General features: G+C 40.7%; 1 pseudogene; it reads left to right on the top strand.

The window, feature by feature from the left end:
• Positions 1 to 23,245, top strand: part of LOC102174820 — a 42,207-nt pseudogene extending 18,962 nt beyond the window's left edge.
• The last annotated feature ends 3,280 nt before the right edge of the window (positions 23,246 to 26,525 follow it).

Here is a 26,525-nt window from a genome sequence, read left to right as displayed (position 1 = left end):
TATATTAAAAAAGAAGAAAACTCCAAAATCAGTAATCTAACCTTACACCACAATACACTGGAAAAAGAAAAGCAAATGAAATGCAAAACACACAAAAGGAAAGAAATGATAAAAATTAAAGAAAAAATAATGAAATGGAAAATGGGGAAATGGTAGAGAAAAACCAATGAAAGAAAAACTTGATAATGTGAAAAACCAACAAAACTGAGAAATAGATAGGCTGACCAAGAAAAAAAAAGAAAGAGGAATCACAGTATTAAAATCAAGAATGAAAGATGAGGCATTATTGCCAAACTCACAGAAACAAAAAATAATCAAAAAACTTCCAAAAAATAAAGCCCAGACCCAGCTAACTTTATTCCTGAATTCTAACAAACATTTAAATTATTAATGGCAATTCTTCACAAATTCCTCAAAAAGTAGTAGAGGAAACAATACTTTATGATATGTATGACTTTGTGATACACACAGTCAAAGATTTTTGGACAATCATTGAAGCAGAAGTAGATGTTTTTCTGAAATTCTCTCTCTCTCTTTTTTTTTTTTTTTGCAGTCCAACAGATGTTGGCAATGTGATCTCTTGTTCCTCTGCCTTTTATAAATCCAGCTTGTACATCTGAAGTTTTCAGTTCACATAACTGTCGAAGCCTAGCCTGAAGAATTCTGAGTATAACTTTGCTAGCATATGAAATGAGTGCAATTGTGCAGTAGTTTGAACATTTTTGGCACTGCCCTTCTTTGGGATTGGGGTGAAAATTGACTTTTTTTCGATCCTGTGGTCACTGCTCAGTTTTCCAAATTACTGGCATATTGAGTGCAGTACTTTAACAGCATCAACTTTTAGAATTTGAAATAGCTCAGCTGGAATTCCATCATCTTTACTAGCTTTGTTCTTAGTGATGCTTCCTAAGGCCCACTTGACTTCGCTCTCTGGGATGTCTGGCTCTTGGTTGCTGACCACATCACCATGGTTATCTGGGTCATTTAGACTTTTTTTTTTTTTTTTTTGTTACAGTACTTCTGTGTATTCTTGTCACCTCTTCTTAATCTCCTCTGCTTCTGTTATGTCCATGCCATTTCTGTCCTTTACTGGGCACATCTTTGCATGAAATATTCCCTCGGTATCTCTAATTTTCTTGAAGATCTGATCTTTCCCATTCTATTGTTTTCCTCTATTTCTTTGCATTGTTCGCTTAAGAAGGCTTTCTTATCTCTCCTTGCTATTCTTTGCAACTCTACATTCAAATGGGTATATCTTTCCTCTTCTCCTTTGCTTTTGCTTCCCTTCTTTCTCAGCTTTAAGGCCTCCTCATGACTGAAACGACTTAGCAGCAGCAGCAGCAGACAACTGTTTGCCTTCTTGCATTTCTTTTTCTTGGGGATGACTTTGGTCACCACCTCCTATACAATGTTACAAACCTCTTTGGTTCTAGGGTTTAAGCTTTTCAAATCTCTAATTGATTACATTGAAAGATGACACTGAGCAAGAGCTAGGTAACTGGTATATGATACTTTCCAGTATTTTTGGAAAACTAATGAGTATAATGATGTTGGTTTATTGCTCTTCATGTCACTAATGGTGAAAGAAAAGGATGAGATTCAAATTCACACATTCAAGGGACACATTGGCAGGGTCACCATGATCCAAGCAACTGCCCAAACTCCACGCTCAATCTCCACTGGGACAGTGCTGCCAGAGGCTAGAAAAAAGCCCCAAGATCACCATATTTCCTGCTGCCCTAGCCTCCAGCTCCCCTGAGTAACTGATGCTGCCAGGGCCTCAGTGATCCAAGCAGCTGTACCACCAAAACATCTGGTCCTCACTCAGTCAGACCCAGGTCCTCCAGGGCAGCCTCAGGAGCAAAACCTTGTGGATGACTCATATGAAGAGTTGGAGTTAAAACCAAAATTGGAACCCAGGGATAGTGTGGTTAAGGAAGAGGACCTAATACCTTCCCACTAGTGGTACAAGTTGCAGACTAAATCCACGTGATCAACTAGGCAGACTTTGTGTCTATGGAATAAATAAAAGGAAAATGAGGAATCCCACAAAAGAAAATGCCCTAGCCCTGGCAATTGTGGACATTGTAGGCAAGCACATGCAGGAGTAGGACCAGATTAGAGTCTGAGCTGCCCTCACAGCAGGTCCACAGACCAAGGGCATCCTAGGGAGGTGAGTGGACTATGACTCACAGCAAAGAAAAAGGACACTGACAGCTGAGATCTAAGAAAAACATGTATTATTCTTATATTTTGGTTTTTGCTTCTGAATTTTTTTTCTTTTCTGTTTTTCCCCTTCTGTTGTTGAAGTTGTTGATTTTATTAGTACTATTAAATTTATTTACACTTTAGGGAATTTTTTTGAATCACATTTTTTTATTTCCTTTAAGTAGTTCTGCCTCTATGTTGGCCATTTATGAGTTTATGCAGTTTTTTCCTTTAACTTTTTTTTTTAGAATTTTTAAAATTTATTGCTATTTTTCTACATATATGATTTTGTTGGCTTTTCTTATTGTTCTTTTCGTGCTGTGCCATGTGCCATGCTAAGTTGCTTCAGTTATGTCTGACTCTATGAGACCCTATGGACTGTAGCCCACCAGAATCCTCTGTCCATGGGATTCTCCAGGCAAGAATACTGGAGTGGATTGCTATTCTCTTCTCTAGAGGATCATCCCAACCCAGAGATCAAACGGGCATCTCTTATGCCTAACTTGTATTTGCAGGCCGGTTCTTTACCACTGGGCTTCCCTGGTGGCTCAGAGGTTAAAGCGTCTGCGTGGAAAGCAGGAGACCCTGGTTCGATCCCTGGGTTGGGAAGATCCCCTAGAGAAGGAAGTGGCAACCCACTCCAGTACTCTTGCCTGGAGAATCCCATGGAGGGAAGAGCCTGGTAGGCTACAGTCCATGGGATTGCAAAAAATAGGACACGACTGAGCAACTTCACTTTCACTTTCACTTTCTTTACCACTAGCACCACCTGGGAAGCCCTCTCCTGTTGCAGTTATTCTTTAATATATATAAATCTTCATCTCTATATAACTTTGCTCTTCTATTTTTTTTTCTTTTTCTCGCTATGTTTATTAATTTGTTTTGCTTTCATTGCTTTATTCCCAAGTTGGCACCTTGCTTTGACTTTGTTTTTCAGTTTGTGCTTTAGTCAGTTTAGTTTTTAACTGGTTGATACCATTTTTTTTTGACTCTTTTGGTTTTGTTTATGTGTGTATATATGTGTGTACATTCCATTATTTTTGTTACTATTTGCCTGATATTGTATTTCCCATGTGTCAGGGGTTTGTATTTAGTTTATTCTTTTTGTGTGTATTAATCCCCTTTAATGCCATTAACAAATCACCCGTGGAATCTCAGTTTCCCAGTCAGAGATAGGGCCTTGAGCTTTAGGAGTTGGAGCCCTGACAACAGGACTCTTTACTGCCAGAAAACTCATAACCCCAGGGAATGTTAATTAGCTAGAACTCCCACAAAGGTCTCCAACTGTATACAAGACGTGACAACTGTGTGCAACACCTGACATCACCCAACTGCCCGAAGCAACCAGTGCAGGAAACCTCTCCCAAACAACAAAAAAGACAAAAACACAAACCAAATCACCATCAGACAGGATTACCATGTAATAAAAGTCTGCCCATCAGAGGGAAAAAACTCACTTCCTCCCAGCAAAATGCAAGCACAAGTCACTCCCAACATGAAGCCTACACAAACCATTGGACAAACCTTACCCACCAAGGGCACAGATCAAAAGAAAGAAAGAATTCTACCTTGAATCCTGAGAAAAGGAGACTTCAAACACAATGTTAAAAAATGAAAAGGCAGAAAAATATTGCACAAATGAAGGAAGAAACTAGAAACACACAAGACCAAATAAATGAAGAGGAAATAGGCGAATTACCTGAAAAAGAATTCAGAGTAATGGCAGTAAAGATGTTCCAAAACATTGAATATAGAATGCAGAAAATGCAAGCAATTAACACAGTGAAGGGACTCTCTGGGTCAGCCTCTGGCCGCCCCAGCACAAAAGGATGCCTTGAGCTACAGTCCTACTGAGTGTCCTTGGGAAACAGCCATTCTGAATGAGATGCTATGTCATTGTGGTTTTGCTTTGCATTTCCCTGATGATTAGAGAGATACCTGATGATTAGAGATATACCCTGAAGAGATACGCCACACCCAAGGTAAGAGAAACCGAAGTAAGATGGTAGGTATTGCAAGAGGGCTTCAGAGGGTAGACACACTGAAACCATACTCACAGAAAACTAGTCAATCAAATCACATTAGGACCACAGCCTTGTCTAACTCAATGAAACAGCCATGCCCGTGGGGCAACCAAAGACAGGAGGGTCATGGAGGAGAGGTCTGACAGAATGTGGTCCACTGGAGAAGGGAGTGGCAAACCACTTCAGTATTCTTGCCTTGAGAACCCCATGAACAGTATGAAAAGGCAAAATGATAGGATACTGAAAAAGGAACTCCCCAGGTGAGTAGGTGCCCAATATGCTACTGGAGATCAGTGGAGAAATAACTCTAGAAAGAATGAAGGGATGGAGTCAAAGCAAAAACAATACCCAGCTGTGGATGTGACTGGTGATAGAAGGAAGGTCAGATGCTGTAAAGAGCAATATTACATAGGAACCTGGAATGTTAGACCCATGAATCAAGGCAAATTGGAAGTGGTCAAACAGGAGATGGCAAGAGTGAACGTTGACATTCTAGGAATCAGAGAACTAAAATGGACTGGAATGGGTGAATTTAACTCACATGACCATTATATCTACTACTGTGGGCAGGAATCCCTTAGAAGAAATGGAGTAGCCATCATGGTCAAGAAAAGAGTCTGAAATGCAGTACTTGGATGCAATCTCAAAAACAACAGAATGATCTCTGTTCGTCTCCAAGGCAAACCATTCAATATCACAGTAATCCAAGTCTATGCCCCAACCAGTAATGCTGAAGAAGCTGAAGTTGAAAGGTTCTATGAAGACCTACAAGACCTTTTAGAACTAACACCTAAAAAAGATGTCCTTTTCATTATAGGGGACTGGAATGCAAAAGTAGGAACTCAAGAAACACCTGCAGTAACAGGCAAATTTGGCCTTGGAATACGGAATGAAGCAGGGCAAAGACTAATATAGTTTTGCCAAGAAAATGCACCGGTCATAGCAAACACCCTCTTCCAACAACACAAGAGAAGACTCTACACATGGACATCACCAGATGGTCAACACCGAAATCAGATTGATTATATTCTTTGCAGCCAAAGATGGAGAAGCTCTATACAGTCAACAAAAACAAGACCAGGAGCTGACTGTGGCTCAGATCATGAACTCCTTATTACCAAATTCAGACTTAAATTAAAGAAAGTAGGGAAAACCACTAGACCATTCAGGTATGACCTAAATCAAATCCCTTATGATTATACAGTGGAAGTGAGAAATAGACTTAAGGGACTAGATCTGATAGATAGAGTGCCTTTTGAACTAAGGAAGGAGGTTGGTGACATTGTACAGGAGACAGGGATCAACACCATCCCCATGGAAAAGAAATGCAAAAAAGCAAAATGGCTGTCTGTGGAGGCCTTACAAATAGCTGTGAAAAGAAGAGGAGCAAAAAGCAAAGGAGAAAAGAAAAGCTATAAGCATCTGTATGCAGATTTCCAAAGAATAGCAAAAAGATATAAGAAAGTCTTCTTCAGCGATCAACACAAAGAAATAAAGGAAAAGAACAGAATGGGAAAGACTAGAGATCTCTTCAAGAAGATCAGAGATACCAAGGGAACATTTCATGCAAAGATGGGCTCGATAAAGGACAGAAATTGTATGGACCTAACAGAAGCAAAAGATATTAAGAAGAGGTGGCAAGAATACACAGAAGAACCATAGAAAAAAGATCTTCATGAACCAGATAATCACAATGGTGTGATCACTCACCTAGAGCCAGACATCCTGGAATGTGAAGTCAAGTGGGTCTTAGAAAGCATCACTATGATCAAAGCTAGTGGAGGTAATGGCATTCCAGTAGAGCTATTTCAATCCTGAAAGATGATGCTGTGAAAGTGCTGCACTCAGTATGCCAGCAAATTTGGAAAACTCAGCAGTGGCCACACTACTGGAAAAGTTCAGTTTTCATTCAAATCCCAAAGAAAGGCAATGCCAAAGAATGCTCAAATTACCACACAATTGTACTCATCTCACATGCTAGTAAAGTAACGCTCAAAATTCTCCAAGACAGGCTTCACCAATATTTGAACTGTGAACTTCCTGATGTTCAAGCTGGTTTTAGAAAAGGCAGAGGAACCAGAGATCAAATTGCCAACATCTGCTGGATCATGGAAAAAGCAAGACAGTTCCAGAAAAACATCTACTTTTGCTTTATTGACTTTGCCAAAGACTTTGACTGTGTGGATTAGAATAAACTGTGGAAAATTCTGAGAGAGATGGGAACACCAGACCACCTGACCTGCCTCTTGAGAAATCTGTATGCAGGTCAGGAAGCAACAGTTAGAACTGGACATGGAACAACAGACTGGTTCCAAATAGGAAAAGGAGTACATCAAGGCTGTATAGTGTCACCCTGCTTATTTAACTTATATGCAGAGTACATCATGAGAAACGCTGGACTGGAAGAAACACAAGCTGGAATCAAGATTGCCGGGAGAAATATCAGTAACCTCAGATATGCAGATGACACCCAAAAAGTGAACAGGAACTGAAAAGCCTCTTGGGGAAAGTGAAAGAGGAGAGTGAAAAATTGGCTTAAAGCTCAACATTCAGAAAACGAAGATCATGGCATCTGGTCCCATCACTTCATGGGAAATAGATGGGGAAACAGTGGAAACAGTGTCAGACTTTATTTTGGGGGGCTCCAAAATCACTGCAGATGGTGAATCCAGCCATGAAATTAAAGGACGCTTACTCCTTGGAAGAAAAGTTATGATCAACCTAGATAGCATATTCAAAAGCAGAGACATTACTTTGCCAGCTAAGGTCCGTCTAGTGAAAGCTATGGTTTTTCCAGTAGTCATGTATGGATATGAGTTGGACTGTGAAGAAGGCTGAGTGCCGAAGAATTGATGGTCTTGAACTGTGGTGTTGGAGAAGACTCTTGAGAGTCCCTTGGATTGCAAGGAGATCCAACCAGTCCATCCTAAAGGAGATCATCCCTGGGATTTCTTTGGAAGGAGTGATACTAATGCTGAAACGCCAGTACTTTGGCCACCTCATCAAAGAGTTGACTCATTGGAAAATACTTTGATGCTGGGAGGGATTGGGGGCAGGAGGAGAAGGGGACGACAGAGGATGAGATGGCTGGATGGCATCACTGACTCGATGGACATGAGTCCAAGTGAACTCTGGGAGTTGGTGATGGACAGGGAGACCTGGTGTGCTGCGAATCATGGGGTTGCAAAGAGTCAGACATGACTGAGCGACTGAACTGAACTGAGAAGAAATAAAGAATAAACAGAGATGAATAACACAATACTAAAATTAAAAATACTCTAGAAGTAACCAATAGTAGAATAACTGAGACAGAAGAATGTATAAGTGAACAGGAAGATCGTGTGGTGGAAATAAATGCTAAAGAGCAGGAAAAAAAAAAATAATTGAGGCTAGCCTCAAAGAGCTCCTGGGCAATATTAAATGAACTGACATATCAGTTATAGGGGTCACAGAGGAAGAAGAGAACAAGAAAGGCACTGAGAACTTTTTTGAAGAGATTATAGTCAAAAAGTTCCCCAATCTGGGAAAGGAAATATTGAATTAAGTCCAAGCAGCACAAAGTCTCATACAGGGTAAACCCAAGGAGAAACACATCAAGATAGATACTAATCAAGCTAACAGAGACTAAACACAAAGAAAGAATTTTAAGAACATCAAGGGAAAAGCAACAAGTAATGTACAAGGGAAAACCTGTGCAATTAACAACTGATCTTTCAGCAGAAATTCTGCAGGCCAGAAGGGAATGGCATGATACATTTATAGTACTGAAAAAAAAAAAAACAAACTACAACCAAGATTACTCTATATGTCAAAGGTCTCATTCAAAATTGATAGAGAAATAAAAACTTTATAGACAAGCAAAAGTGAAAAGAAATTAGCACCACCAAACCAGCTTTACAACAAATATTAAAGGGTCTTATATAGGCAGTAAACACAAGACAAAGGGAAAACCTACAAAGACAAACCAAAAACAATTAAGAAAATTGCAATAGGAACATATATATCAATAATTATTTTAAATGTAAATGATTTAAACGATCCAACCAAAAGGCACAGACTGTCAGTGGATATATGAACAAGACTCATATATATACTGTCTACAAGAGACCTACTTCAGACCTAGAGACACGTACAGACTGAAAGTAAAAGGATGGAAAAAGATGTACCATGAAAATGGAAATAAAAGGAAAGCCAGAGTGGAATATCTGATAGTGGACAAAATAGACCTTAAAATAAAGAATATTATAAGAGATAAAGAAGGACACTATGTAATGATCAAGGGATCAATCCAAGAAGGCATAACAGTTGTAAATATTTATGCACCCAACACAGGAACACCTCCGTATATAAGGCAAACACTAACAGACACAAAAGGGGAAATTGACAGTAACACAATAGTAGGAGACTTTAAGCCCCCACTTACACCAATGGACAGACCATCAAAACAAAAATTTAATAAGGAAACACTGATCTTAAATGAAACATTAGACCAAATGGACTTAATTGATATCTTTAGAACTTTTCACTCCAAAGCAGAAGGGTACACTTTCTTCTCAAGTGCACATAGAACATTCTCCAGGATAGACCATGTCTTGGGTCAAATAATCAAGCCTCAGTAAATTTAAGAAATCAAAAATCATATCAAGCATCTTTTCTGCCCATAATACTATGAGACTAGGTATTAACTATAAGAAAAAAACTGTAAAAAAAAATAACATGGAGATTAAACAATACATTTCTAAATAGTGAATAGGTTATTGAAGAAATAAAAAAGGAAATAAAAATTCCCAGAAGCAAATGACAATGAAAACATGACAACTCAAAACCTATGGTATGCATCAAAAGCAGTTCTAAGATGGAAGTTTATAGCAATAAAATCCTATCTCAGGAATCAAGAAAACCTAAATTGAATAGAAAACCTAACTTTACAACTAAAACAACTGGAAAAAGAAGAAGAAGAAAAAAAAAAACCTAAAGTTTTTAGAAGGAAAAAAGTCATAAAGAGCAGAGCAAAAATAAAAGAAAAAAGAAATGAAGGAAACAATAGTTAAGGTTAATACAGATGAAAGCTGTTTCTTTGAGAAGATAAACAAAATGGAGAAACCACTTGCCAAACTCATCAAGAAAAAAAAGGGAGAAGAATCAAATCAAGAAAATCAGATACAAAAAAGCAGAGGTTACAACAGACAACGCAGAAATACAAAGAATCATAAGAGTACTATGAGCAACTATATGCCAATAAAATTGACAACCTGGAAGAAATGGACAGATTCTTAGAAAAGTTCAACCTTCTAAAACTGAACCAAGAATAAATAGAAATTATGAACAAGCGAATTACAAGCACTGAAATTGAAACTGTGATCAAACATCTCCCCAAAAAACAAAAACCCAGGGCCAGATGGCTTCACAGGTGAATTCTATCAAACATTTAGCGATGACCTAATACCTATCCTTCTAAAATTCTTTCAAAAACTTGCAGAGGCAGGAACACTTCCAAACTCATTTTATAAAGCCACCATCATCCTGATGGTGCAAAAACAACACAGGAAAAGAAAATTACTGGCCAATATCACTGATGAACAGAGATCCAAAAATCATCAACAAAATTCTAGCAAACAGAATTCAGCAACACAATAAAAAGTTCATACTCTATAATCGAGTCAGGTTTACCATAGGGATGCAAGGATTCTTCAATGTACATAATGTACACAATGTACACAATGTAAACAAATCAATTAATGTGATACACCATATTAACATATTGAGAGATTAAAACAATATGATAATCTCAATAGATGTGGGAAATGCTTTCAATGAAATTCAACACCCATTTATTATAAAAACTCTTCAAAAAATGGTCATAGAAGGAACATACTAAGTCCATTCAGTTGTGTCCAACTCTTTGCAACCCCATAGATTGTAGCCCACCAGTTTTCTCTGTCCATGGGATTCTCCAGGCAAGAACGCTGAAGTGGATTTCCATGTCCTCCTCCAGGGGATCATCCCGACCAAGGGATCAAACCCGCATCTCTTACATCTCCTGCATTGGCAGACAGATTCTTTACCACTAGCACCACCAGGGAAGCCCATAGAAGGAACATGAAGTGAAATGAAGTGTTAGTCGAATAGTCACTTCTGACTCTTTACAATACCATGGACTGGGGCTTTCCAGGCTCTTCTGTCCATGGGATTCTCCAGGTAAGAATACTGAAGCAGGTTGCCATTTCCTTCTCCAATAGAAGGAACATACCTCAACATAAAAAGGCCATATATGATAAACCCACAGCAGACATTATTCTCAATTGTGAAAAAATGACAGCATTCCCTTTAAGATCAGGAGCAAGGCAAGGGTGCCCACTCTCAGCACTATTATGCAACATAGTTTTTAAAGTTTTAGCTATGGGAATCAGAGAAGAAGAAAAACAAAAAGTAATCCAAATTGGAAAAGAAGAAGCAAAAGTCTCACTCTTTGCAGATGACATGATACTATACACAGAAAACCCTAAAGGTACTATCAGAAAATTACTAGAGCTAATCAATTAATTTATCAAAATCACATAATACAAAATCAATACGCAGAAATCACTTGCATTCCTATACACTTACAATAAAATATCAGAAATATAAATTAAGGAATCAAACCCATTTACCACTGCAAGAAAAAGAATAATATATCTAGGAATAAACTTACCTAAGGAGAAAAAAGAGCTATATAAAGAAAACTATAAGACACTGGTGAAATAAGTCAAAGATGACATAAACAGATGGAAAGATAATCCATGCTCCTGGCTTGGAGAATCAATCTTGTGAACATGACTATACTACCAAATGCAATCTACAGATTCAATGCAATCCCTATCAAATTATCAATGGCATTTTTCACAGAACTAGAACAACAACAACAACAACAACAAAAAAAACCCTCACAATTTATATGGAAACACAAAAAGACCCCAAATAGCCAAAGCCAACTTGAGAAAGAAGAATGGAGCTGGAAGGAATCAACTTTGTTGACTTCAGACACTACTACAAAGCTACAGTCATCAAGACAGTATGGTACTACCACAAAAACAGAAATACAGACTAATGGAACAAGATAGAAAGCCCAGAGATAAACCAATGCACTGTGAGTACCTTATTTTTGATGAAGGAGACAGAATATACAATGGGGCAAAGACAGCTTCTTCCATAAGTGGTGCTGGGAAAACAGGACAGCTACATGTAAAAGAATGAAATTAGAACACTTCCTAACACCGTATACAAAGATAAGCTCAAAATGGATTAGAGACCTAAATTTAAGACCAGAAACTATTAAATTCTTAGAGGAAAAAATAAGCTGAACACTCTATGACATAAATCATAGCAGGATCCTTTATGGCCCAACTCCTAGAGTAATGAAAATAAAAACAAAAATAAACAAATAGGACCTAATTAAACTTAAAAGCTTTTCACAGCAAAGGAAACTATAAACAAGGTGAAAAGACAACTCTCAGAATGAGAAAAAATAATAGCAAATGTAACAACTGACAAAGGATTAATTTTAAAAGTATACAAGCAGCTCTTACAAGTCAATACTAGAAAAGCAAACAATCCAATCAAAAAGTGGGCAAAAGACCTAAACAGACATTTTTCCAAAAAGGACATACAGAAGACTAATAAACATGAAGACTAATAAACATCTTTTCATGAACATGAAAAGATGTTCAACATCACTCATTATTAGAGTGATGAAAATAAAAACTACAATGAGATATCACCTCACACTGGTCAGAATGGCCACCATCAAAAAATCTACAAACAATAAATGCTGGGGAGGGTGTGGAGCAAAGGGAATCCTCTTGCACTGTTGGTGGGGGTGTAAATTGCTGCAGCCACTATGGAAGTGAGTATGGAGGTTCCTTAAAAAACTAGGAAACCACCATACGACCCAGCAACCCCACTACTAGGCATATATCCTGAAGAAACCAAAGTTGAAAAAGAGAGATGTACCCCAATGTTTATGACAACATTATTTACAATATCTAGGACATGGAAGCAACCTAAATATCCATCAACAGATGAATGCATAAAGAAGCTGTGGTACATACATACAATGTAATATTACTCAACCATAAAAAGGAATGCATTTGAGTCAGTCCTAATTATGTGGATGAACCTAGAGCCTATTGTACAGAATGAACTCAGAGAGTGAAAAATAAATATCAAATACTTTCAAAATTCTCCAAGCCAGGCTTCAGCAATATGTGAACCGTGAACTTCCAGATGTTCAAGCTGGTTTTAGAAAAGGCAGAGGAACCAGAGATCAAATTGCCAATATCCATTAGATCATTGAAAAAGAAAGAGAGTTCAAGAAAAGCATCTATTTCTGCTTTAAGGACTATGCCAAAGCCTTTGACTGTGTGGATTACAATAAACTGTGGAAAATTCTGAAAGAGATGGGAATACCAGACCACCTGACCTGCCTCTTGAGAAATCTGTATGCAGGCCAGGAAGCAACAGTTAGAACTGGACATGGAACAACAGATTGGTTCCAAATAGGAAAAGGAGTACGTCAAGGCTGTATATTGTCACCCTGCTTATTTAACTTATATGCAGAGTATATGAGAGAGATGCTGGGCTGGAAGAAGCACAAGCTGGAATCAAGATTGCCAGGAGAAATATCAGTAACCTCAGATATGCAGATGACACCACCCTTATGCCAGAAAGTGAAGAGGAACTAAAAAGCCTCTTGATGAAAGTGAAAGAGAAAAGTGAAAAAGTTGGCTTAAAGCTCAACCATTCAGAAAACGAAGATCATGGCATCCGGTTCCATCACTTCATGGGAAATAGATGGGGAAACTGTGGAAACAGTGTCAGATTTTATTTTGGGGGGCTACAAAATCACTGAAGATGGTTACTGAAGTCATGAAATTAAAAGGCTCCTACTCCTTGGAAGAAAAGTTATGACCAACCTAGATAGCATATTCAAAAGCAGAGACATTACTTTGCCAACAAAGGTCCATCTATTCAAGGCTATGGTTTTTCCAGTAGTCATGTATGGATGTGAGAGTTCGACTGTGAAGAAAGCTGAGCACCGAAGAATTGATGCTTTTGAACTGTGGTGTTGGAGAAGCCTCTTGAGAGTCCCTTGGACTGCAAGAAGATCCAACCAGTCCATCCTAAAGGAGATCAGTCCTGGGTGTTCATTGGAAGGACTGATGCTAAAGCTGAAACTCCAATACTTTGGCCACCTCATGCGAAGAGCTGATTCATTGGAAAAGACCCTGATGCTGGGAGGAATTGGGGGCAGGAGGAGAAGGGGACGAAAGAGGATGAGATAGCTGGATGGCATCACCAACTTGATGGACATGAGTTTGAGTGAACTCCGAGAGTTGGTGATGGACAGGGAGGCCTGGTATGCTGTGATTCATGGGGTCGCAACGAGTCGGACATGACTGAGCAACTGAACTGAACTAAATGCATATATATGGAATATAGAAAGACAGTACTGATTAACCTATTTGCAGGGCAGAAACAGTGATACACAGAGAATAGACTTATGCACATGGGGCTGGGGAGAAGGAAGGAGACGGTGGGATGTATGGAGAGAGTAACATGGAAACATAGACTACCATAAGTAAAATAGATAGCCAATGGGAATTTGCTGTATAATTCAGGAAACTCAAACTGGGGCTTTGTAACAAGCTAGAGGGGTGGGATGAGGAGGGAAGTGGGAGGGTTGTTCAAGAGGGCGGGGACATAAGTATGCCTATGGCTGATTCATATTGATGCTTGGCAGAAATCAACACAATACTATAAAGCAATTATCCTTTAATTAAAAATAAATAAATTTAATTTTTAAAAAAGGCACAGAAATGACCTAAGAAGGTGTACATGTGCCATGAAAGAAATCTTATCTCTTGTAGCTGTAGAGCTGAAATTGCTGAAAATCAAATACAGAATGTCATCTTGTGACTGGCTGACTTACAATGCAAGTTGAACTCCCAGCCTTGCAAGGTGTCTGTGTTAAAGTGAGGACATAGATTTTTAAAGAATGAGATCTTATAAATTGAAATGGGGTAATGTGGGAAGACGCTGAAGAAGCTGAGGACATTGGGCCCCAAAATTCTTTTAAATCTTATTTACCAATCCAAGGGACATCTTTCCACCAGTGGAAAGTGCCCTCCTCAATCCCAGCAGAACTGACTTCTCAACTCCTGTCAAAAGTAGTCTTTTACCTCCAGCAGAAGCAACATCTCAACCTTGATTGTTATCAGCTTTTCGATCAATAGCAGTATCAGGGTTCCCTCTTCCACCTAGAGTTAATCATGCATTGCCCAAAGAAATTGTAAAGATCCCTTCTAAGGCAGTTGCCATGTAAGACAATGGTGATTCTTCCAAGGGCCCACCGTGTCCACCACCACTCTTTACTTCTATACCTATAACTAGACTGGAATACCTGCAGGCCCCTAAAGATGAGGTACAATGTGTGTGACCCATAAGGAGGTGTATGTATTCCAAAATAACTACTTGAATTTTCTAATTATACAAACCAAAATTCTGGAAACATGTGTGGAAATGGATAAGAAGGGTGTGGATAATAGTGGATGGAACATAATGAATCAGGACAAATTTTTTGATATGGGCTCATTAAACAGAAATTACATGTTTAATGTCACAGCCCAGGGAGTTAGAAAGGACTCTTAACAGTTTGTTTAGTTTGTTGTTTGGTAGAACTAAAAGGTAGCCAGCATGAGTGAGCTGAAAATGCTAGACATGCCTTGGTTTAGCAGAGGAAGGGCTACAAAGACTTAGGGCTTAGGGAGGTTGGAATGGTGGAGGTTGTCATTAAAGACCAACTCACCCAAACAGAGATGGTCGAAAAGACATACATTTTACCAATGTTGTGAGGCATATATTTGTGAGGAGAGCCACAGCATCCTTGAAGAGCTCTGTGGTCATTCTTCTTTGTAGGCCACACCTCACAGTGGGAACTACTGTTTATTAGAAAACCTAAATGCAGTGGGAATAATTGTATCCTTAGATGACAGAGGCCAAGTGGCTGTATTCAACCATTAAAGGCAATGTGGGCATGATTTCTGTAATGGACAGTAGAATTAAAGCTGCAATTACAAAAGTGTGACTTGCCAGACCTATAGCATTGGCTAATTGATCATAGTATTCTTAGAAGTAAGAAAGATAGGAAACCTACTAAAACCTGATTTGATCTATATGAGCAGATAAGTTCTAAGTCAAGTAAACCAAAGTCCAACCTAAGTCATAGAAATGGAGTCATAGTCACTCAATCAATTGCCAGACAAGCCAGTTTACAGACCCAGAAACCCTTGAAAAAAGGGAAGGGCACATTGCTTCAAGGAAAGACTGCTGCTGCTGCTGCTGCTAAGTCACTTCAGTGATGTCCGACTCTGTGTGACCCCATAGATGGCAGCCCACCAGGCTCCCCCGTCCCTGGGATTCTCCAGGCAAGAACACTGGAGTGGGTTGCCATTTCCTTCTCCAATGCATGAAAGTGAAAAGTGAAAGTGAAGTTGCTCAGTAATGTCAGACTCTTCACGACCCCATGTACTGCAGCCCACCAGGCTCCTCCATCCATGGGATTTTCTAGGTAAGAGTACTGGAGTGGGGTGCCATCGCCTTCTCCATCAAGGAAAGACTAGTACACTAATAATTTTACTGTTATTCTTTCTCTCAATCTTACCCAAAAGGATCTATGGCCTTTTACCACGATAACTGTGTACTGAAGAAAAGGAAATAATTAGACCTTTGGGGACTACTAGGCTCTGGCTCTGAACTGATATTAATTCCAGGAAACCCAAAATGTCACTATGGTCCTCTTGTCAGAGTAGGAGCTTATGGAGGTCAGGTGATCAATAGTGTTTTAGCTCAGATCCATCTCACAGTGTGTCCCAAAAACATACTGTGGTTATTTTCCCAGCTTCAGAATGCATAATTGGAATAGACATACTTAGTAAAGGGTAGAATTCCCACATTGGTTCTCTATAATCTATGGAATGAGGGTTATCATGATGTGAAAGCCCACATGGAAGCCCTTAGACCTGCTTCTAACTAGAAAAACAGTGTATCTAAAGCAATACCACATTCCTGAAAGGACTGCAGAGATGTGTGCCACCAACATGGAATTGAAAGGCATCTGAGTGGTAATTCCTATCATATTCCCATTCATCTCTCCTATTTGGCTTTTGAGGGAGACAGATGGATTTTGGATAATGACACTAGATCATGATAAGCTTAATCAGGTAATGCCTCTAATTGTAACTGCTATACCAAATGTAGTTTCACTGATTGAGCAAATTAACATATCCCCTGGTACCTGATATACAGCTATAGATCTGTCAAATGTCTTTTTCTACATCTTTGTACATAAAAATCCACCAGAAGCATTTTGCTTTCATCTGAGAAGGCCAAATATACACTTTCACTATTCTTCCTCTGAAGTGTATGGACTCTCCATCCCTATGTTATAATTTAGTTCTCAGTGGCCTTGATCAATTTTCCCTTCCACAAGATACTACACTATTCTATTACATTGATAACATTATGTTGATTGGACCCAGAGAGCAAGAGATAGCAACTACTATAAACTTGGTAAGACATTTGTATGTCAGAGAATGGGCAATATATCTGACTAAAATTCAGGTGACTTATGCTGCTCCTGCTGCTGCTAAGTCACTTCAGTCATGTCTGACTCTGTGTGACCTCATAAACGGCAGCCCACCAGGCTCCCCCATCCCTGGGATTCTCCAGGCAAGAATACTGGAATGGGTTGCCATTTCCTTCTCCAATGCATGAAAGTGAAAAGTGAAAGTGAAGTAGCTCAGTCGTGTCCGAGACCGCATGGACTGAAGCCTACCAGGCTCCACCATCCATGGGATTTTCCAGGCAAGAGCACTGGAGTGGGGTGCCATTGCCTTCTCCCCAGGTGACTTATACCTCAGTGAAATTTCTAGGTGTCTTGTGATATGAGACATGTTGAGAATTCCTTTCTAAGTGAAGGATATATTGTTGCATTTGGCTCCTTCTACAACCCAGAAAGAGACATAACACCTAGTGGGCTTCTTTGTATTATGGAGGTAGCATATTCCTATTTTGGTGTACTTCTGTTGTCCATTTACCAAGTCAACCAAAAAGTTGCTACTTTTAATTGGGGCCCAGAACAAGGGAAGGCTCTACAACAGGTCCTGGCTGCTGTGGAAACTGCTCTGCCACTTGGACTATATTATCCTGCATATTCAATGGTGCTTAAAGCAGGTAGGTGAAGGTGAAGGTGAAGTTGCTCAGTCATGTCTGACTCTTTGCGACCCCATGGATTGTAACCTACTAGGCTTCTCTGTCCATGGGATTCTCCAGGCAAGAATACTGGAGTGGATTGCCATTTCATTCTCCAAGGGATCTTCCTGACCCAGGGATTGAACCCAGGTCTCCTGCATTGGAGGCAGACGCTTTAAACTCTGAGCCACCAGGGAAGCCCAAAGGTAGGGATAATCTTTAAAGATTTTGAGAGGCCTGTCTAGGTGAATTGTAGCACAGAACTTTAGGCTTTTGGAACAAGATCTTGCCATCATCTGCAGATAACTACTCTCCATTTGAGAACTAGTTTTTGGCCTGCTGCTGGGCCTTAGCAGAGACTAAATGCTTTACTATGGGCCACCAAGTTACCATGTTCCCTAAGCTGCCAATCATGAACTGGGTTTTATCTGACACACCAAGCTATAAAGTTGGGAATTCACTGCAACACACCATTATCAAGCGTAACTGGTATGTACAGGATTGGACTGAAGCAGGCTTTAGAGGCACAAGTAAGTTAAGTAAAGAAGTGGCCCAAATGCCCATGGTCTCCACTCCTCTTTTTTTTTTTTTTGAATCAATTTCTTTTAAATTACCTTCTCTCTCCCATTCTGGTCCATTTGGCCTTATGGGGAGTTCTATAAGATAAGCTGGCAGAAAAAGAGAAGACTCCAACCTGGTTTACAGATGGTTCTGGACAACATAAAGGCACCACCTGAAAGCGGAGAAATACTGCACTACAGGCCCTTTCTGAGACATTGCTGAAGACCACTGATAAAGTGACATTCTCCCAGTGTAAAATCTTTGAGCAGTGCACCTGGTTGTTCACTTCACTTGGTAGGAGTAATGGTCAAATCTGTGATTATATATAAATTTATGGGTGGTAACCAATGATTTGGCTGGATTGTCTGTTACTTGGGAGGAATATGATCAGGAAAATGGTAACAAAGGCATTTCGGGAAGAGGTATGTGGAAAGAGGGCTTCCCTGGTGACTCAGACCAGTAAAGAATCTGTCTGCAATGCAGGACACCTAGATTTGATCCTTGGGTAGGGAAGATCCCTTAGAGAAGGGAATGGATACCCACTCTAGTATTCTTGCTGGATAATTCCATACAGAGGAGCCGGGCTGGCTACAGTTCATGGGGTCACTGAGAGTTGGGTGACTAACACTATGTGGATAGAACTCTCTGAATGGGCAAAAAATATGAAGATATCTGTATTTTATATGAATTGTTACCAAACAGTAACCTTAGCAGAGCATGATTTTCATAACTAGTTGATAGTATGATCCATCCCTGGGTACCAGTCAGACGCTATCATTGCCCAATGGCTCATGAACAAAGAGCAGGGATGGAGGTTGTAGTTGTGCTAAGTAACATAATTTCTACCCATAAAAGTCAGTCTAACTATGGCCACCATGAATTGCCCAATCTACTAGAACAGAGAACAAACACTGAGCTCCTGCTATGAAGCCATTCCCTGGGTTGATCAGCCAGCTCCCGGGGGCAGGTTGATTATATCAGACCACTTCTATCATGGAAGTAAAGCATTTTGTTCTTTCTCAAATAGCATACTGTGAATGTGATTTGTCTTTGCAGCATACAATGCTTCTATCATCAGTATCATCTTTTGACTTAACAGAATGCCTTATTCACCATCATTGGTATTACTACACAGCATTGTTTGTAATCAAGAAACAGTAAATAAGTGTGTCAGTGAACCGATGCTCATAGAAGTCACTGATCTTATCATGTTCCCGCCATCCTGAAGCAGCTGGCTTAATGCTTGCTCAGTCACTCTGTTCATGTTCAAACTCTTTGAGACCTCATGGACTGTACCCTGTGAGACTCCTTAGTCCATGGAATTTTCCAGGCAAGAATACTGGAGCAGGTTGCCATTTCTTACTCCAGGGGGACGCTTCTCAATTCAGGGATCAAACCCAGGTCTCTTGCATCTCCTGCTCTAGCAGGCTAATTCTTTATCACTGTGCAGCTTGCTTGATGTACAGGGTATTGGCTTTTGAAAATTCAGTTACAGTGCCCACTAGATGGTGATATCATTTAGAGCGAATATTCTCCAGAACCTGTATATGCTTTGAATCAACATCCAATATATGATAACTGTTGCTCCAAAACCAGGATTTATGGATCCAAGAATCAAGGGGTAAAATGGGAGTGGCACCACTTATGATTACCCTTAGTCATCTGTTAGCAGATTTTTTATCTTGTTACCATGATATTATGCTTTGTTGGATTTGGAGATCTTAGTTCCAAATGAAGAACGCTTCCACAGTAGACACAATGATTCTGTTGAAAAAAAAGTTAAGACTGTCACCCAGCATTTTGGGCGCCTAATGCCTCTATTTATTTATTGGCACATGCTGTGGCTTGTGGATCTTAGTTCTCCAACCAGGGATCAAACCCAGGATCTTGGCAGTGAAAACAGGGAGTCCTAACCACTGACTGGCAGGGAATTTCCTACTAGTGCCTCTAAATCAACAGGCTAATAAGGGAATCATTGGACTGACTGAGGTGTTTGATAGTGGAATAAGAACGAATATCGGACTGTTACCCAGAATGGAGGTAAAGAGAGTATATCTGGTATACAGGAATATCTCTTAGTGCTTCTCTTGTTACCATGTTCTGTGATTAGATCAAGGAAAACTTACAACAAACAAATCCAGGAAAATTAGTAATGACCCAGATTTTTCAGGAATGAAGGTTGAATCATTCCTACCAGGTAAAGAACCTGACCAGCTGAAATATCTATACAGAAAACAGTTCAGTTCAGTTCAGTCGCTCAATCGTGTCCAACTCTTGGACCTCATGAATCACAGCACGCCAGGCCTCCCTGTCCATCACCAACCGCGAAGTTCACTCAGACTCGCGTCCATGCGAGTCATGATGTCATCAGCCATCTCATCCTCGTCGTCCCTGCTTCTCCTGCCCCAATCCCTCCCAGCATCAAAGTCTTTTCAATGAGTCAACTCTTTGATGAGGTGGCCAAAGTACTGGAGTTTCAGCTTTAGCATCATTTCTTCAAAGAAATCCCAGGGCTGATCTCCTTCAGAATGACTGTTGGATCTCCTTGCAGTCCAAGGGACTCTCAAGAGTTTTCTCCAACACCACAGTTCAAAAGCATCAATCTTCAGCGCTCAGCCTTCTTCGCAGTCCAACTCTCACATTCATACATGACTACTGAAAACCATAGCCTTGACTAGACAGACCTTAGTCGGCAAAGTAATGTCTCTGCTTTTGAAATATACTATCTAGGGTGCTCATTACTTTTTCTTCCAAGAGTAAGGTCTTTTAATTTCATGGCTGCTGCAATCACCATCTGCAGTGATTTTGAGCCCCCCAAAATAAGTCTGACACTGTTTCTACTGTTTCCCCATCTATTTCCCATGAAGTGATGGACCAGATGCCATGATCTTGTTTTCTGAATGTTGAGCTTTAAGTCAGCTTTTCACGCTCCTCTTTTCTTTCATCAAGAGGCTTTTTAGCTCCTCTTCACTTCTGCATAAGGGTGGTGTCATCTGCATATCTGAGGTTATGATATTCTCCACAGCAATCTTCATTCCAGCTTTGTGTTTTCCAGCCAGCGTTTCTCATGATGTACTCTGCATATAAGTTAATAAGCAGGGTAACAATATACAGCCTTGACGTACTCCTTTTCCTATTTGGAACAGTCAGTTTTCCATGTCCAGTCTAACTGTTGCTTCCTGCCTGCAATACAGATTTCTCAAAGAGGCAGGTCAGGTGGTCCGGTATTCTCATCTCTTTCAGAATTTAAGGGAATACAAAATGGATAGCTGCTGCTGCTGCGCTAAGTCGCTTCTGTCATTGTTTATGCCCAGAGTCCGAGTTCCCCAAAACTGAGAGAATAAGACGTCCACAGCAATGCAAAAGCATGAAGGGGTTTTATTTCTTAACTTGAGCTAGGGCTCCCGCCCATACAATGCAAGTGGAGTGGAGGCAAGGAGCCCCGAGCCACAGATTACAGCAGTATTATAGGTTTTAGAAGCAGAGGTTGGCAAGGGCTGATTGGCTGCAGGAGTTTCCTAGTATTTACTAATTGGCTATTGGCTGCATGGGGATGTCTTTTACATCCTGAAAAACTCAACCAGGTTACGGGGAGTATGCTGATTAGACAAGTCCTGGCATCCGTGGGATGACCTCACTGGGCAATGACTCAGCCTTTCCCGTGAGTCCTACTTAGTCCCTGAAGCTACAGGCGCTTGTTAGGTCCCAACATTCCCTCTGTCCTTTGATCATGGAGAGGAATCTTCCTCTTCATTCTGAACATTGCCTGATATTGTTGTTCTCAGCATCATCACTTGAACTGTACTGATATGTTCTTTTTACAAAGTCCAAGGTCCGAAGAATAAATTCTGGCCACCAAGTATTGGGGGGATTCCAGTAGTTGAATTGAGCACCTCATGGGTTAGTCCCATTACGAAGCATCCAGGTGATCTAGCAGGTTGATGTGGGTTAGCACCAGCAGTTCTGGAGTGGAGAAGGAGGGCCACCAACAGGAGAGTCAGGGGGATTTGTCTGGGGCCAGCTGGCAGATGAGCTTCATTTTTAAGGGGTTGGTGGTTGCGGCATCACCTTCCATTCTTTTTGGGCCTTTTCTTGTTCCTCTGGGGGTGGCACGACGCATGTGGTTGCAGTGCACCAGGGTCCAATTCCGTCCACTTTAGGGGCAGTGGGGGTGGTAAGGAGAACAACATAGGGGCCCTTCCATCTTGGCCTCTAAGGTTTTTGAACTGGTGTCTCTTAACCCAGACCCAATTCCTGGTCCATAGCATGGGACGGGATTGTTCCTTTACTCTGGCCCTCATGAATTCTTGTATCCAGTGACCAGATTATGTTTTATGCACTTTACTTAAAGCCAGCATCTCTTGTTGGAACGTGCGTAGCAAGAGATATGGTTTAGTCTTTCCCTCAAACACTGAACAAATGGGGGTGGACTTCCATATACAATTCAAAGGGAGTCAAACCTAGTTTATAGGGGGGTATTGCGTGCCCGAAAAAGCACAAAGGGAAGGAAGGTTACCCAGTCCCCACCAGTCTCTATTGCCAGCTTTGTTAAAGTTTCTTTAGGGTCCAATTCATTCTTTCTACTTGTCTGAGCTCTGGGGACTGTACTGCAATGTAGTTCCATTTGTCCCCAGGGCTGAGACCAGTCCTTTAACAATTTTGCTCATAAATGCAGGCCATTATCAGAGCCATAGATGCCGGCAGCACAAACCTATGTATTATCTCTTCTAGAGTTCTTAGCCACTATTATTGCTGTCTCCTTTTTAGTGGGGTAAGCTTCTACCCACCCAGAAAATGTATCAACCAAAACTAACAGGTAATGATAGCCATAATTGCCTGGCCTTCCTCTGTAAAATCTATCTCCCAATGCTGTCCCGGCCTTTCCCCCCAGTATCTTACACCTGTGTGCCGTCCTTTTCCCTGTCTCATCATCTGACAGGCCTTGCAGGTGCGGACTATGTCCTGTATGGTTTTCTTTTGTTGGGGAAACCGCAGCTGCGCTGCTTGTAGAAGGCGTCAAAGTCTTTTTCTCTCCCAATGGGTGTTTGAATGTAAATGGGTACAGAGATGTCTGCCCAGGTCGACAGGAGCAACAGGTTGTCATCCTGGTCCTGATACCATCCGTCCTTGCCCAGGGCGTTGGTGTATACCTGCATCCAGCTTAATCAGAGGGGAGTATATGGGGCTTGAGGGGAGAGTCCCCATCCCGCGCGTGGTAATCCTACAGCCAGCACATGAGCTTGGCAGTATCCAGCTGACACCTCGCAGGCTGCTGCATCAGCAGCATGGTTGCTCGGCCCCTGGCATCTTCTCCTTTCTGGTGTCTGGCACAGATGTATTATGGATACGCCCAGTGCAAGTGGACCTCTGCAAGAGTCTGCATATCAGGTAAGTTCTTAATTTCTTTTCCCTCTGCCATCAAAGAACCCCCGTTCTTTATATATAGGCCTTGAATATGCATGGTGCAAATGCATACTGGCTGTTAGTGTAATGGTGATCTTTTTTCCTTTCGCCCTCTCTAGTTGTGTGTCACAGCTATCAATTCTGCTTTTGGGGCGGATGTTCCAGGGGGCAAAGCCTCGTTGAAAATGTCGGTGAGTTTTTTAAATCCCTGTGGAAGCGAGTCCAGGTCAGCAGTCCTACAGTTTGACTGTCTTCGTCAGTCCATTCAAACCGCAGAGATCTCTTGCTCTGGGGGCCCAAGGCAAACTGAAAAAAGGCATCTTTTAAGTCCTAAGATGTATACCAGAGTAATCTGGTGGCAAGCACTCAGGAGGGTGAATGGGTTAGGGAGCGTGGATAAATGTCACTCACCCGTTTGTTGACTTCACGAAGATCTTGGACGGGTCTAAGTCCATTCCCGCTGGCTTTTTCACAGGCAGCAGGGAGTATTCCATGGGACTGCACTTTTTAAGAATCCCTACCTTCAGGAGGCACTGTATGTGTTGACGTGATTCCTTGACGTGGCCTGTCACGATCATAGGGGTATGTTTATCTCACAGGGGTAGCATTTGCTTTTAATTTCAACAATGATGGGAGTCTTTGTTTTGCCAGTTCCTACTCCTGCCATCTTGGCCCAGGCCAGAGGGTATTTTTGGATCCACTGTAGCATAGCCGGGTCCACAGCTGCAGGGGGTTTTGGTGAATATAGTCTGTATTCATCTCTCAGTGCCAGGGATAAAACATGAATTGGTTGTCCAATCCCGTCTGTGACTGATATCCCTCCAGAGTCAAAGTGAATTTGTGCATTGACTTTGGACAATAGGTCTCTTCCTAATAAAGGGGCCGGACATTCCAGGATCACCAGAAATGAGTGGGACACCAGTTGGGCTCCCAGTCCACTTTTCGTTTAGTAGTCCAGTAATATCTTTTTGTCCTGGTGGTCCCTGACCAAGCTAGTCTTCTTGGACATTGGGCCGCGAATTTTTGATTGAGGACTGAGTATTGGGCTCCCGTATCACCATGAAGCTGACTGGTCCCTCCACTTAATAGTTACCAGGACTCGGGGAGGGGTGCCAGGCTCTGACCCCCCTAATCACTATCTCTCCTGCATATTAAAGTGTGGGACCGGAGGGAGCTCTCCTTTCTTACAGTCCTTTTTTTCAGGTTTCTCTTGGGGCACTCATTTTTCCAGTGCCCTTTGCTCTTTGCAATAGGTGCATTGGTCCTCTCTTTAGGTCGGGCTGCTGGTTTCTCCCTTCCTTATGAGACAATCTCAGAGACCTCCAGGACAATATGAAACGCTCCATCGAATTCGAGGGAGTCCAGAAGAAGAAAGACAGAAAGAAAGATCATGAGAAAATCCTTGAGGAGATAATAGTTGAAAACTTCCCTAAAATGGGGAAGGAAATAATCACCCAAGTCCAAGAAAACCAGAGAGTTCCAAATAGGATAAACCCCAAAGCGAAACACCCCAAGACACATATTAATCAAATTAACAAAGATCAAACACAAAGAACAATATTAAAAGCAGCAAGGGAAAAACAACAAATAACACACAAGGGGATTCCCATTAGGATAACAGCTGATCTTTCAATAGAAACACTTCAGGCCAGGAGGGGAAAGGCAAGACATACTTAAAGTGATGAAAGACAATAACCTACAGCCCAGAATACTGTACCCAGCAAGGATCTCATTCAAATACGAAGGAGAAATCAAAAGCTTTACAGACAAGCAAAAGCTGAGAGAATTCAGGACAACCAAACCAGTTCTCCAACAAATTCTAAAGGATATTCTCTAGACAGGAAACATGAAAAGGGTGTATAAACCCGAACCCAAAACAATAAAGTAAATGGTAACGGGATCACACTTATCAATAATTACCTTAAACGTAAATGGGTTGAACGCCCCAACCAAAAGACAAAGACTGGCCGAATGGATACAAAAACAAGACCCCTCTATATGCTGCTTACAAGAGACCCACCTCAAAACAAGGGACACATACAGACTGAAAGTGAAGGGCTGGAAAAAGATATACCACGCAAATAGAGACCAAAAGAAAGCAGGAGTGGCAATACTCATATCCGATAAAATAGACTTTAAAACAAAGGCTGTGAAAAGAGACAAAGAAGGCCACTACATAATGATCAAAGGAACAATCCAAGAAGAAGATATAACAATTATAAATATATATGCCCCCAATATAGAAGCACTGCAATATGTAAGACAAATGCTAACAAGTATGAAAGGGGAAATCAACAATAACACAATAATAGTGGGAGACTTTAATACCCCACTCACACCTATGGACAGATCAACTAAAACAGAAAATTAACAAAGAAACGCAAACTTTAAATGATACATTAGATCAGTTAGACCTAATTGATATCTATAGGACATTTCACCCCAAAACAATGAATTTCACTTTTTTTTCAAGTGCTCATGGAACCTTCTCCAGGATAGATCACATCCTGGGCCATAAACCTAAACTTGATAAATTCAAAAAAATCGAAATCATTCCAAGCATCTTTTCTGACCATAATGCATTAAGATTAGATCTCAATTACAGGAGAAAAACTATTAAAAATTCCAACATATGGAGGTTGAACAACACACTTCTGAATAACCAACAAATCACAGAAGAAATCAAAAAAGAAATCAAAATATGCATAGAAACTAATGAAAATGAAAACACAACAACCCAAAACCTGTGGGACACTATAAAAGCAGTGCTAAGAGGAAAGTTCATAGCAATACAGGCATACCTCAAGAAACAAGAAAAAAGTCAAATAAATAACCTAACTCTGCAACTAAAGCAACTAGAAAAGGAAGAGTTGGAGAACCCCAGAGTTACTAGAAGGAAAGAAATCTTAAAAATTAGGGCAGAAATAAATGCAAAAGAAACAAAAGAGACCATAGCAAAAATCAACAAAGCCAAAAGCTGGTTCTTTGAAAGGATAAATAAAATTGACAAACCATTAGCCAGACTCATCAAGAAGCAAAGAG

This window comes from Capra hircus (genome assembly GCF_001704415.2).
Source record: "Capra hircus breed San Clemente chromosome X unlocalized genomic scaffold, ASM170441v1, whole genome shotgun sequence".
In the NCBI taxonomy this organism is placed as follows: domain Eukaryota; kingdom Metazoa; phylum Chordata; class Mammalia; order Artiodactyla; family Bovidae; genus Capra; species Capra hircus.
The sequence above is the reverse complement of the archived record's forward strand: the minus strand, read 5'-3'. Positions and strand labels throughout refer to the sequence as shown.